The sequence below is a fragment of the Artemia sp. Qi Xiang Cuo genome, chromosome 8, assembly GCF_049724085.1.
Source record: "Artemia sp. Qi Xiang Cuo chromosome 8, ASM4972408v1, whole genome shotgun sequence".
NCBI classification, from domain to species: Eukaryota; Metazoa; Arthropoda; class Branchiopoda; order Anostraca; family Artemiidae; genus Artemia; species Artemia sp. Qi Xiang Cuo.
Genome location: NC_142801.1, coordinates 76052284 through 76067264, shown reverse-complemented (window position 1 = coordinate 76067264; position 14981 = coordinate 76052284).

Sequence of the window (14981 nt, the reverse complement as noted above, 5' to 3'; positions counted from 1 at the left end):
GCTTTTGATTCGATAATTCACGCGCATATCCTCACTGAATTGTATAAACGCGAGGTCAGTACCTGTATTATTCGTGCTTTGTATGATATGTATAATCATTTACCTTTCACTGTTAATCTGCCTCATGGAATAATTACAAAGATAACCATACCTGTTCGTCGCAGAGTAAGGCAAGGAACCCTTAGATCCCCAATTGTGTTTAACAACTGTACTCTTGACACACAATCTCAAGCAGTTTCTTCCTGTATTTTGGGAAGGGATAGATGTGTCTCTTATTGCTTATGTGGACGATGTCTTTAACCCCACCCGAACGGTATTGGAGTTTTGAGAAAAAATTTTCCATTTTGAGTCGAGAGTATTCAAAAATTAATCTTAAATTTAACGCTGAAAAGTCAGAAGTGGTACTATTCAACTGGGGCCCAGTTCCCAAAGGATTTAATATTGATCTTAATGAATTATTGGTTGCTCCTAAATTGGAAATGAATTATCTTGGCCTCCCAATTGGTAACTCCATTAAAGCAATTAAAAAGCTTCTCATTCGCCATTTCCAGCGCCAGACGTCCAGTGCCTACGGTGGCATAGTTTCCAATAAACTTCGTTTTAATCGCCAGCTGCCAGTTAAATTATGTAACTCATAGGCACTCCCAAATTTTTATACCTTGCACCTTTTTGGTGTACCTTTTCGGCAACGGAATCAAAGCAACTCCGACGAATTTATTACCGGTATGCTAAATATCTTCTCAGCCTCCCCCCCTGGGCAAGTAATTCTTGGGTCAATAGGAAATACGGCCTAATTGACCCCAATGCTGCCATCGGCAGGTGCATTGCAGCTTACCATAGGGGAATAAATGGACATCCATGGTGTTCCATTTTCAAACAATAGGTCTTTCACGCTTACTGTTTTTGTGTTTGTTATATATACTGTATGATTGTTTGGTTTATTATTATGCTTGTGTGCTTATTCCATAAGTTTTATCTTTGTTTAATTCGTGCTTGTCTATGTGCTTGTTACTTTGGCTTGTGTTGTCATTTTCTGGTTTATTACTATGCTTGTGCAATTGTTCTATGAGTTTTAATTTCATTTTATTTGTCATTATCCGTCATTTTCTTTTGCTTTTTCTTTTCTTCTTCTTTTTATTTTTTTTTTATACTCCGTTCATCATTGTATTTCAACGGGTTATAAATAAATTCAAATCAATTCATTTCAATATTGTTGTCAGTGTCAAGTATGGACACTATGAACAATTTCATCCTCAACAGCCCCCTCGGAAAATGCACACTTTCAGATATTTTCCAATGAAGATTATTTCATTGATTGATCATCAACATTTATTGATTTAAATAGTATGGTGAAGAAAAAGTCACCCAATACAACCCTCAGTGTTGCCGATGGCCTATCCTATGAAAACTCTATCCTACACAAATTGTTCAAACAAACTAATGTATTCGTTAATGGAATATTGGTGACCATTAGAAATAATTTATCCAACTATGCAAGCTACATACAATTTATGATGATGAATCCTAAGTCATATAAGGAGCTAAGAGGACAGGCATTGGGCTATGAATATAGATCAGATGTTGATACTGACGGTGAGTTAACTGCTGCAATGACCCAGGAGTATCATCTAGTTGGAAAATTAAATCATGAAATATATAATATATCCCAATGTTTGCCTCCCAATGTTAAGACTGACTTAAAGTTAAAACTAGTTCCATTTAATTTCATTTTGAGAAAAACACTTGCTGCAGCACCTGCTGCAAATGTCATTATCATTTCAGCGATTCTTCATGTTCGAAAACAACAGGTTATAAGCTCTGTTGGATTGGCAGGGGCAAAAGCTGAGAGCCAATGGTAACAATATAAAACTTCTTGTCCCCAATACGGTCACCAATCAACGTCACATTGCCACTGGCTCTCGCAGTTATATCTATTCATCATTTATCAATGGCGGAATCCCATCAAAACTTGCTGTGCTATTGTGAAGAGTGCTAGTGCTGTTGGATCCTGGATTGCATCCCCCCAAGATTTTAATTTTTGGCCTGTCTAGCCTTGTGTGCAAAGTGAATGGAATTCCTTTGTACACTTTATCATTTTATAGATAATCCTACAGAACTCTGTTTGAGTTGACCATGCAATCCCTAGATCATGACACGCTACTATTTGAAAATGGAATAACCGATTCAATGTTTTCAAATAATCATGGTGTAATTGTTTGGACTTGTCTGGAACTCAAGATATGAGCATAGTACGAACGGGGAATCTACGTTTAGAGTGCACATTTGCCGATGCTTTGACTAAAAGCCTCACATTAATATCACTGAGTCAATTTGAAACCTATTGGGAAATCACACCTGACAGCAGAGTTCTACTAGACCTTGCACCATGAACACAAACCAAATAATCAGTGTATTTGGTATGGATTTATATATTTCCCAATATAAGTCCTGTTGTATACCATCGGACTTCATTGAAAAAATTCCAAGTTTTAACCATACCCTAATCATTGTTAATAGCAGTCCATAGACTTTGAAGACAGGTCAATGGCTATGCATCTTTAAAACAGGAAATAATATCGAATTTTTTGATCCTCTAGGCCTATCATATAAATTCTACACTTCACACATCAACAACTTTATTGAGAGCAGTGGGAAAACTATTATTCAAAATCGGAGGAGAGTACAGGATTTAACGACTAACGCCTGTGGTTTTCATGCACTACTCTTTTTCATGTTCAGATTTCATGGCTATACCTACAAACAGTTTCTCAAGATGTATGTTGACTTTCCTCGTTTGAACGACTTTCTAGTGGAAAATATACTTTCAAACGTCTTTAATATTGATTATACAGCATGACGCATAAAATGTTCTTAAATTATACGTATAATTGTTTATTAATAAAGATAATGGATATACATGATAAAAACAACTTTTCTGTTTTTTAAATTTCTTCTTTTACTAAGAAAAGGTACAGGTCAAGAAAAACTAAATCAAGTACATCATCTTAATTCACTGTATACTGATCCTGATGTTCTGTAACGTCATGCTCACATTTCCAACAGTATAATGTAACTTCACTCTTATTATGTCTCTTTGTGTAGTCAATGATACTATTTTCATTCATATTTTAAAATTCATGAGTTTCAATTTGCTTATTTGAAGCAATTTCACATACAGTGTCCTAAAATTGTGAATCACATTCTGTAACAGCCAAATAAAAATTAGTAGGCTTATAATCATAGTAGCCATTGTCTTCACAATGATGACGTAGAAACCAAATTCTCTTATTTTTCCAACAATTGAATCGTAGACCTGGTTCCTCCTCCCAAACAATTTAAAGCCATGACGATACCAGTCTCTTAGTAATAAACTAAAATTACGTTTAGGATTCTGTCTAATCATACCAGGATATGTATTCTCCCACTGATTGCATTTATAATAATGACAATTAGAGCATAGGTGTCCTCTAGGGTGAGAGTCACACATCTCTTCAAAACAGGAATTACAACCCTCAACTTGTACGGCATATCCTCTATGCAATTTACACGGGTTGCAGAATCTGCACATTTTATCATATTCATAAATCATTGCAAAATTCTCACATGATGACAAGCTGCCCAGTGTATACATGTATAGTGGACCTGTATAGAACATTTTTTCATGTATTAACACTCTCACCACCAAAATGAAACTGAGCTATGATCAACAAATTGAGTGAGAGAGAGAGAGAGGAGTGTTTCCTCTTTGAACAACATCTTTCTCGTGAAAATAAATCATAGTCTTAAATTTATAAGGTACTGTGTTCAAAAGCAAATCCACAATATCAGTTCGTCGTGTCTTGATTAATGTGTCAATAATTTGTGTAAATGCCTTTGGACCACAACGTAAAAGCTTTATACAATTGTCTAATGATGGAGAATCAGTTTTCATTGTATCGACAAGCATTCCCTGTGAAAATATCTTCCTTTGAAGAGATAACTCCAGAAAATCATCATCTAGAAACATACGTTTTTCCATAAACACAAGATTCGCTATAATTTTCTCTTCCCAAGTCTATCCATTTCTTACACTCCTAACACTCTCACGACCAAGTTCAGACTAACCAGGATTCTTTTTCTACTTTAAAAATATACACTAACCTACTATAAGAAAAAATATCTTCGATTTAGAAACAATTTTATTAAATATAATTACAATAATAATAATGATCATTTATACAATTTATTTTCCTCGATATATTTCACTAGTGTATTTAAAGCAGCATGAAGTCTATTTGTATGCACTATATTTAATTTCGCAGCAAAGCATAACTGCTCCTCCAATTAAAATTTGCTCAATGATATCACATATCTAGCATACATATCATCCCATTCAAGGCTTAGTCAACACCCTTGTGTAATTTCCACTGATACGTTTGGTACTCTCGCCTTTGTATCATTGCTGCTACCTGCTCCACAATCAAGCTCCAATAGTGTAAACATAGCACTCATTTTCTATGCTAATATTTCGTCAAATCATAGAATACAAAAAATAAACTGTTCTCTCTCTGAATTCACTTCTCTTACTAGTAGGAACTACAATGAAAATCACTCCTTATATTGGATCTGGTTGCTATAGATTAGCCGATATAGAATCTTAGCTATGCTAATCGAGTTATCATATATGGAGTACCCTCTGTTTTCATTGTCTCTGATTGGTCCAGCAAATGGGTGTAGCTGCAACAACCTGTCTGGCAGGTCTTGTGCTCGTCAAAACTACACACATATTCTTATCCCCGTCAAATCAGCACCTGCCTCACTACTGGGGGTATTGCAGAGCGGGTCTGTAAGCAAAATGTGTTAGATGCAACTATTCTGAATATTACATAGATAGATAGAAAAGTGTATTTTATAACCAAATATACGGCCATGAACACACTAGAATAACATAAATGAAAGGCACAAATAACATAAACTTTGATCAGCGATCATCATAAAACACTTAAATGAAACACTACATCAATCTAATAATAGTGCTTTCATCAATCTAATGATAGACATTGAAAAAAAAACACTTAACACTTCGAAAAACACTTAAATGAAACATTACCTTTACTTTATACTGTTTTTTTTTTGACAAATTTCCAGATACCTCGCTATTCTACAAATAAACTGAGGCGACGTACTCATTTTTTTCCAAATATCTCTTCCCTTGTCACAGAGATCCTCTGGCACCAGCTCACACAATGCACCAAATAATCTTCTTTAACTCGTCAAAGCGGGCAAGTATATCTGTCTTCATTGGAACATTTTTCTTTAGAATATCTTTTAAATGTTGTGCAAATTGGCAAGCATATTAGCCCTGATCTGCACCAACAACTTCAAATGTCTAACTGGTAAATTTAGCTTAAGGTAGAACTCCTGTCCATAAACCACCTCAACATCTTTATGTAACTTTAATGTTTCTGATTTTTTTTGTCTCCTCACTCCATTTTTGGATCATTTAAATTCTCTAGTACTATCTTAGTCTCATTCTCTCAATTTGTATTTATATCCATTCGTCCTCTGCTTTCATTCGAATCAAAAGAAAACCCTGTTTTGTCTAAAATATTTTTTATTTTTATTTTTATCGGCCATGATCTTTTTTCCCCTGCGAGAATAAATCTTCATTAGCTGCCTTAAGCAACCTGTCACTCGGTAACTGGACGACTCTCAACCAAAATTTAATCATTGAGACTAGTCTTTAATTTTATAGTGGCGATATTCCTAGAAAGAATTGTTTTATGAGTTCAAACTGTTCAAATACTTTATCCCCCCCCCCTTTATTTTCAAATATATATCCCAAACTATATATTTTACATATGTTCTGTCCCTTGTCTTGTCTCGCACTAAGCTGAAAAAAAACTAGCGAAGAAACCGGTTTTTATCGAGTTTTACAAAGGGTAAACTTGAGTGAGTGGCGCATAATACACAAGTGCCAAAATTTTTTCCCTATGGAAATTAAAAAAACAAACTCAAATAAAGTTCTCAAATTTGGAAAGACTTATTTTCCACGAGGGAATTTGGTGGGAGGAGGGGTATTTCAAGCGGAGGACTATTTTCCTTGGGGGCGGGGGTATTTTCCAGGGGGTATTTTCCGCGGGAGATATTTTCTGGTGGGTATTTTCCGAGGGGTATTTTCCACGGGGGTATTTTCCACGGGGCGGGGTATTTTCCGGGGGTTAATTGACAAGGGGGGGGGGGGGGGTTAAACGCATAGAACCTAACCGTTTCGTCGCAGTAATAGTAGTAGTAGTGTTAGTCATACTGGTGCAGTACTGAACCAGTTTTCTTTGAGTAAACATACTGTGTGCAAATTGACCTGTGTTCACCTTTGGTGCCAATATAATTGGTAATGAAACAGACTGATTTTAGTGGATTATATAGAATATTTTGGGTATATTTTAGAGAATCTTTGGAACATTATTTCAACTAAATTTATCACCGAGGTTCTTAACTTACATAAATACAAGTTGCTTTTACTTTTTGCCTCTTCTTAATAGAAAATGCCTGCATTTAAAGAGTGTGATATCACGTTAGCTAACTTCAAAAATTATTTGTATTGGCCAGTAAAGATACTAAAAGTGTCCAAGGATACCAAAGGAAAGTCATCATATTTGGTATTTTGCTCTGAGACACATGATGAATACAGAATGGTTGAATCCAACTGGTCAGAAGTAGTGATAGGTCAATCTGTTCAAGCAGAGTGTCTCCCCATAGTAGCTGCAATTAAAGGTAGCAGAGTGTCTCCCATATAGCTATAATGATAAGTAGCGGACAGTACTCCCGCCATAAAAGCAGACAGTACAATGACCGGATTCAACCTACCATGGAAATTCTTGCTGTTCACGAAACCATGGTTTTGGAGTTAAATAACATGTTTTCTGATAGTGTCATGGTCGTTCACATATCTAATGTTAAACATGATTCTTCATTATGGTATGATTATAGCGTTGCCAGAAATGAAAATAGTAAACCATCTGAGGGAATGCTAACTCCTATTCAGAGATACATATTTTTTTATTTGGGCAATTCTCAACTGTGTACGGTATAATACACAACTACCATTTGAACAGTGTTGTTAAGTCCTCTACCCCAACCTCAAGGACCCCTCCCCCCAACTTTTTGAAACCCCCCCCCCCTTTTTTTTTTTTTTTTTTTTTTTTAACATGATAAATTTTTCAACTTTTTTTACATCTCTTAGATCACATGTAACATACTACATAAGAAAATCACATTTAATATTTTCCGAACTCAAAATGAGAATCATATAGAAATGTTAGTCGTGACTTTTACTAATAGAAAAATAATGTTTGTAGTGACCATATTTTTTTGGATAGGTTTTTTTCTTGACAGTTTTTTTTTCAACTTTTTTTTACATGACTAAAAATCAGCACTCATCATGTTCCATCTACTAATTGTTTTCATGAGGAAAAATAAAAAAATCAATGTACGAAATTCACGAAAAAAACAACAAGCAATAAGTTTCACGAATAAAATATTTACATGCAACAAATCCCATGAACAAATCCAGTTTTATTTGGATAAAAATCAATGTATAGGTTTCACAAAGATTAAAATCAACATGTTACAAGGTTCATGAAGAAAAACCAGCATCCAACAAGTTACACATACAAAAAAAATCAGCGCGCAACAAGTTCCATGGAGAAAATCAGCTTCAAGAGGAGAGAAATCAATGTACAAATTTCTCAATGAGAAAAGCCAACATGCAACAAGTTACACAAACCAAAAAAAATATGCAACAATATCCATTAACAAAATCAGTTTAACGGGGAGAAAATCATTGTTTCAGTTTCGCGAAGAAAAAAAATCAGTGTACGAGTTTCGCAAAGGGAAAAAAAATCAACATGCAACAAGTTTCACGATAAAAAAACAGTCAGCACACAAAAAATATCCACGATCAAAAAAATATGCATGCAGTATGTCCCATGAACAAAATTAGTTTCAGGAGGAGAAAAAAATCTATGTACATGCTTCACGAATAGAAAAAAATCATGACGCTCCACGCCAAGTGAACCTAATTGAACCTAACTTGAATGCAGTTATTTGAAAAAAGGGTAGTATTGTAGGTTGGCTGCAGGCATCCGGTTGCACGCTCTTTTTATTTTTTTGTTCGTGAAACTTTTTGCATGTTGATCTACTTGTTGATTACTAAAGTTTTTTTTCGTGAAACTTGTTGCATGTTGTTTTTTCTCTTCATGAAGATTGTACATTGATTTTGTCCTCGTGAATGTGATTTTGATCTTGGAACATGTTGAGTGCTGATTTTTGTTTCTGGAACTTACTGCCTGATGAATTTTTGTTCGTGAAACTTGTTGCACGTTGATTTTTCTCTTCGCGAAACTTGTACACTGATTTTTCTCCTTGTTAAACTTATTTTGTTCAAGGAACTTAATGCGTGCTGATTTTTGTTCATGGAACTTGTTGCATGATGGTTTTTGCTCATGAAACTTGTTGCATGTTGATTTTTCTCTTCGTGAAACTTGTACATTGATTATAGTTTTCTTCTCTTGAAGCCAATTTTGTTCATAGAACTTGACCGTGCTGATTTATGTTTGTGGATCTTGTTGAGTGTTGATTTTTCTTCGTGAAACTTGTTGCATGCTGTTTTTGGAACTTGTTGCATGCTGATTTATGTTCATGGAATTTGTTGAGTGATGATTTTTTTTTTTGTGAAATTTGTTGCATCCTGTTTTTTTCTCTTCGCAAAACTTGTACTTTGATTTTTCACCTCATGAAATTGATTGTGTTAATGGAAGTTGTTGCGTGTTGATTGTTTTTTTTGTTTTTTTAGTTCGGGGAACTTGTTGCATGCTGTTTTTATTTGTGAAACTTGTTGCATGTTGATTTTTTGTCAAAGTGAAACATGTACGTTGATTTTTTTTCTCCTCCTAAAACTAATTTTGTCCATGGAACATACTGCATGCATATTTTTCTGATTCTGGAACTTGTTGCGTGATGATTTTTTTTTTGTTCGTGAAACTTGTTGCATGTTGCTTTTTTCTCTTTGTGAAACTTGTACAATGATTTTTCTCCTTGTGAAACCGATTGTTATTCATGGAACTTGTTGCATGATGGTATTTTGTTCATGAAATTTGTTGCATGTTGATTTTTCTCTTCGTGAAACTTGCACATTTATTTTTTTCTTGTCTTGAAGCCAATTTTGTTCATGGAACTTGACCGTCCTGATTTATGTTTGTGCAGCTTGTTGAGTGCTGATTTTTCTTCGTGAAACTTGATGCATGCTGATTATGGAACTTGTTGCATGCTGATTTATGTTCATGAAATTTGTTGAGTGATGATTTTTTTTTTTTGTGAAACTTGTTGCATCCTGTTTTTTTTTATCTTCGCGAAACTTTTACACTGATTTTTAACCTCGTGAAACTGATTTTGTTAATGGAACTTGTTGCGTTCTGATTGTTTTTTTTAGTTCGTGGAACATATTGCATCCTGTTTTTCACTCGTGAAATTTGGTGAATGTTGATTTTTTTTCTTTGTGAAACTTTTACATTGATTTTTTTTCTCCTCCTAAAACTAATTTTGTCTGTGGAACATACTGCATGTATATTTTTCTGATTCTTGAACTAATTGCGTGCTAATTTTTTTTTGTTCGTGAAACTTGTTGCTTGTTGCTTTTTCTTCTCTTCGCGAAATTTGTACATTGATTTTTCTCTTCGTGAAACTGATTTTGTTCAAGGAACTTGTTGCGTGCTGATTGATGTTCATGGAACTTGTTGCATGATGGTTTTTGGTTCATGAAACTTGTTGCATGTTGATTTTCTCTTCGTGAAACTTGCACATTGACATTTTTCTTCTCTTGAAGCCAGTTTTGCTCGAGGAAATTGCCCGTGCTGATTTATGTTTGTGGAACTTCTTGAGTGCTGATTTTTCATCGTGGAACTTGTTGCATTCTGAATTTTTCTTCGTGGAATTTGTTGCATGCTGAATTTTTTTCTTCGCGAAACCTAAACAATGATTTTCTCCCCGTTAAACTGATTTTGTTCGTGGAGCTTGTTGCGTGCTGATTTTTTATTCCTGAAACTTGTTGCATGTTTATTTTTTTTTCTTCGTGAAACAAGTACATCGATTTTTTTTCTACCTAGTGAAACTAACTTTGTTCATGGAACTTATTTCATGCATATTTCTTTGTTCGTGATCCATGTTAAATGTTGATTTTTCTCTTCGTGAAACTTCTTCCATGATTTTCCTTATTGAGAAAGCTAGTTTTGTTCATGGAACTTGTTGCACGCTGATTTAAGTTCGTGGAATTTGTTGAGTGATGATCTTTTGTTCGTGAAACGTGTTGCAGTGTGATTTTATTTATTCTCTTCTCGAAACTTGTACATTGATTTTTACCTTCGTGAAACTGATTTTGTTAATGGAAGTTGTTGCATGCTGATTGGTTTTTTTTTGTGGAAGTTGTTGCTTGCTGTTTTTTTTTATTCACGAAACTTATTGCAGATTGATTTTTTGTCGTAGTGAAGCTTGCACATTGATTTTTTTTTCTACACCTGAAACCAATTTTGCTCATGGAAAATACTGCATTCATATTTTTTTATGATGGAATTTTTTGTTTGCTCACTGTTTTTTTTGTTTGTGAAACTTGTTGCATGTTGATTTTTTTACCTTCGCGAAACTCGTAAACTGATTTTTCTCCTCGTGAAACTGGTTTTGTTCAAGAAACTTGTTGCGTTCTGATTGTTGTTCATAGAACTTGTTGCATGATGGTTGTTTGTTCATGAAACTTGATTTTTTGTTTTCCACATAGTGAAACTGATTTTTTACATGGAACTTATTGGATGCATATTCTATGCTTGTGTTTCATGTTACATGTTGATTTTTATCTTCGTGAAACATCTACAATGATTTTTCTCATTGAGAAAATTGGTTTTGTTCATGGAAATTGTTGCGTGCTTATTTATGTTCGTGAAACTTGTTGAGGGATGATTTTTTTTTTGGTTTGTGAAACTTGTTGCAGCCTGTTTTTTTTTCTCTTCGCAAAACTTGTACATTGATTTTTTTTAACTCGTGAAACTGATTTTGTCAATGGAACTTGTTGCGTGCTGATTGTTTTTTTAGTACGTGGATCTTGTTGCATGCTGTTTTTTATTTGTAAAACTTAATGCTTGTTGATTTTTTCTCTTCGTGAAACATGTACATTGATTTTTTTCTCCTCCTAAAACTAATTTTGTCCCTGGAACATACTGCTTGCATATTTTTCCGATTCTGGAACTTGTTGCTTGCAGATTTTTTTTGCGTGAAACTTGTTGCATGCTGCTCTTTTTCTCTTCGCGAGATTTGTACACTGATTTTTCTCGTCGTGAAACTGATTTTGTTCAAGGAACTTGTTGCATGATGGTTTTCTGTTCATGAAACTTGTTGCATGTTGATTTTTCTCTTCGTAAAACTTGCACATTGATTTTTTTCTTCTTCTCATGAAGCCAATTCTGTTCATGGAACTTGACCATGCTGATTTATGTCTGTGGAACTTTTCGAATGCTGATTTTTCTTCGTGAAACTTGTTTCATGCTGATTTTTTTTTATTCGCGAAACCTAAACAATGATTTTCTCCCCGTTAAACTGATTTTGTTCGTGGAGCTTGTTGCGTGCTGATTTTTTATTCCTGAAACTTGTTGCATGTTTATTTTTTTTTCTTCGTGAAACAAGTACATCGATTTTTTTTCTACCTAGTGAAACTAACTTTGTTCATGGAACTTATTTCATGCATATTTCTTTGTTCGTGATCTATGTTAAATGTTGATTTTTCTCTTCGTGAAACTTCTTCCATGATTTTCCTCATTGAGAAAGCTAGTTTTGTTCACGGAACTCGTTGCACGCTGATTTATGTTTGTGGAACTTGTTGAGTGATGATCTTTTGTTCGTGAAACGTGTTGCAGTGTGATTTTATTTATTCTCTTCTCTAAACTTGTACATTGATTTTTCGCTTCGTGAAACTGATTTTGTAAATGGAAGTTGTTGCCTGCTGATTATTTTTTTTTTTTGTTCGTGGAATTTGTTGCTTGCTGTTTTTTTTTATTCGTGAAACTTGTTACAGGTTGATTTTTTGTCTTCGTGAAACATGTACATTGATTTTTTTTCTCCTCCTGAAATTAATTTTGTTCATGGTACATACTGAATGCATATTTTTTTATCGTGGATTTTTTTATGTGCTGACTGTTTTTTTTTGTTCGTGAAACTTGTTGCATGTTGATTTTTTTTTCTCTTCGCGAAACTGGTACACTGATTTTTCTCCTCGTGAAACTGGTTTTGTTCAAGGAACTTGTTGCGTGCTGATTGTTGTTCATAGAACTTGTTGCATGATGGTTTTTTGTTCATGAAACTTGATTTTTTGTTTTCCACATAGTGAAACTGATTTTTTACATGGAACTTATTGGATGCATATTCTATGCTTGTGTTTCATGTTACATGTTGATTTTTATCTTCGTGAAACATCTACAATGATTTTTCTCATTGAGAAAATTGGTTTTGTTCATGGAAATTGTTGCGTGCTTATTTATGTTCGTGAAACTTGTTGAGGGATGATTTTTTTTGGTTTGTGAAACTTGTTGCTGCCTGTTTTTTCTCTTCGCGAAACTTGTACATTGATTTTTTTTTACCTCGTGAAACTGATTTTGTCAATGGAATTTGTTGCGTGCTGATTGTTTTTTTTAGTACGTGGAACTTGTTGCATGCTGTTTTTTATTTGTAAAACTTAATGCTTGTTGATTTTTTCTCTTCGTGAAACATGTACATTGATTTTTTTCTCCTCCTAAAACTAATTTTGTCCCTGGAACATACTGCTTGCATATTTTTCCGATTCTGGAACTTGTTGCTTGCAGATTTTTTTTTGCGTGAAACTTTTTGCATGTTGCTTTTTTTCTCTTCGCGAGATTTGTACACTGATTTTTCTCGTCGTGAAACTGATTTTTTTTCAAGGAACTTGTTGCATGATGGTTTTCTGTTCATGAAACTTGTTGCATTTTGATATTTCTCTTCGTAAAACTTGCACATTGATTTTTTTCTTCTTCTCTTGAAGCCAATTCTGTTCATGGAACTTGACCATGCTGATTTATGTCTGTGGAACTTTTTGAGTGCTGATTTTTCTTCGTGAAACTTGTTTCATGCTGATTTTTTTTTTCTCTTCGCGAAACTTAAACAATGAATTTCTCATCGTTAAACTGATTTTATTCGTGGAACTTGTTGCGTGCTGATTTTTTTATTCCTGAAACTTTTTGCATGTTTATTTTTTCTCTTCGTGAAACAAGTATATTGATTTTTTTCTACCCAGTGAAACTGATTTTGTTCGTGGAACTTATTGTATGTATATTTCTTCGTTCGTGATCCATGTTAAATGTCAATTTTTCTCATCGTGAAACTTCCATAATAATTTTCCTTCTTGAGAAAACTGGTTTTGTTCATGGAACTTGTTGCACGCTTATTTATGTTCTTGGAACTTGTTGAGTGATGATCTTTTGTTCGGGAAACGTGTTGTTGTGTGATTTTGTTTATTCTCTTCTCGAAGCTTGTACATTGATTTTTCTCTTCGTAAAGCTGATTTTATATATGGAAGTTGTTGCATGCTGATTGTTTTGTTTGTTTGTGGAACTTGTTGCTTGCTGTTTTTTATTCGTGAAACTTGTTGCAGGTTGATTTTTTCTCTTCGTGAAACATGTACATTGATTTTTTTTCTCCTCCTGAAACCAATTTTGTTCATGGAACATACTGCATGCATATTTTTTTAATCGTGAAACTTCTTGTATGTTGCTTTTTTTTGTCTTCGCGAAATTTGTACACTGATTTTTCTCCTCGTGAAACTGATTTTGTTCAAGGAACTTATCGCGTGCTGATTTTTTTTTTCGTTCGTGAAACTTGTTGCATCTTGCTTTTTTTCTCTTCGCGAAACTTTTACACTGATTTTTCTCCTCGTCAAACTGATTTTGTTCAAGGAACTTGTGGCTTGATGGTTTTCTCTTCGTGAAACTTCTTGCATTTTAATTTTTCTCTTTGTGGGACTTGCTCGTTGATTTTTTTCTTCTTCTCTTGAAGCCAATTTTGTTCGTAGAACTTGATCGTGCTGATTTATGCCTGTGGAACTTGTTGAGTGCTGATTTTTCTTCGTGAAACTTGTTGCATGCTGATTTTTTTCTCTTCACGAAACTTAAACATTGATTTTTCTCCTAGTTAAATTGATTTTGTTTGTGGAACTAGTTGCGTGCTGATTTTTTATTCCTGAAACTTGTTGCATGTTGATTTTTTCTCTTCGTGAACAAGTACATTGATTTTTTTTTACCTAGTGAAACTAATTTTGTTAATGGAACTTATTGCATGCACATTTCATTGTTCTTGATCCATGTTAAATGTTGATTTTTCTCTTCGTGAAACTTCTACAATGATTTTCCTCATTGAGAAACTGGTTTTGTTCATGGAACTTGTTGCACGCTGATTTATGTTCGTGGAAGTTGTTGAGTGATGATCTTTTGTTAGTGAAACTTGTTGCAGTGTAATTTTGTTTATTCTCTTCTCGAAACTTGTACATTAATTTTTCTCTCTGTGAAACTGACTTTATTAATGGAAGTTGTTGCCTGCTGATTGTTTATTTTGTTCGTAGAACTTGTTGCTTGCTGTTTTTTTATTCGTGAAACCTGTTGCAGGTTGATTTTTTTCTCTTCGTGAAACATATCCATAGATTTTTTTCTCCTCCTGAAACTAATTTTGTTCATAAAACATACTGCATGCATATTGTTTTGATCGTGGATATTATTTGAGTGCTGACTGTTTTTTTTATCATGAAACTTGTTGCATGTTGATTTTTTTTTCTCTTTGCGAAACTCGTAAACTGATTTTTTTTTTTAGCGAAACTTAAACAATGATTTTCTCCCCGTTAAACTGATTTTGTTAATGGAACTTGTTGCATATTTTTTGGTTCGTGTAACTTGTTGCAT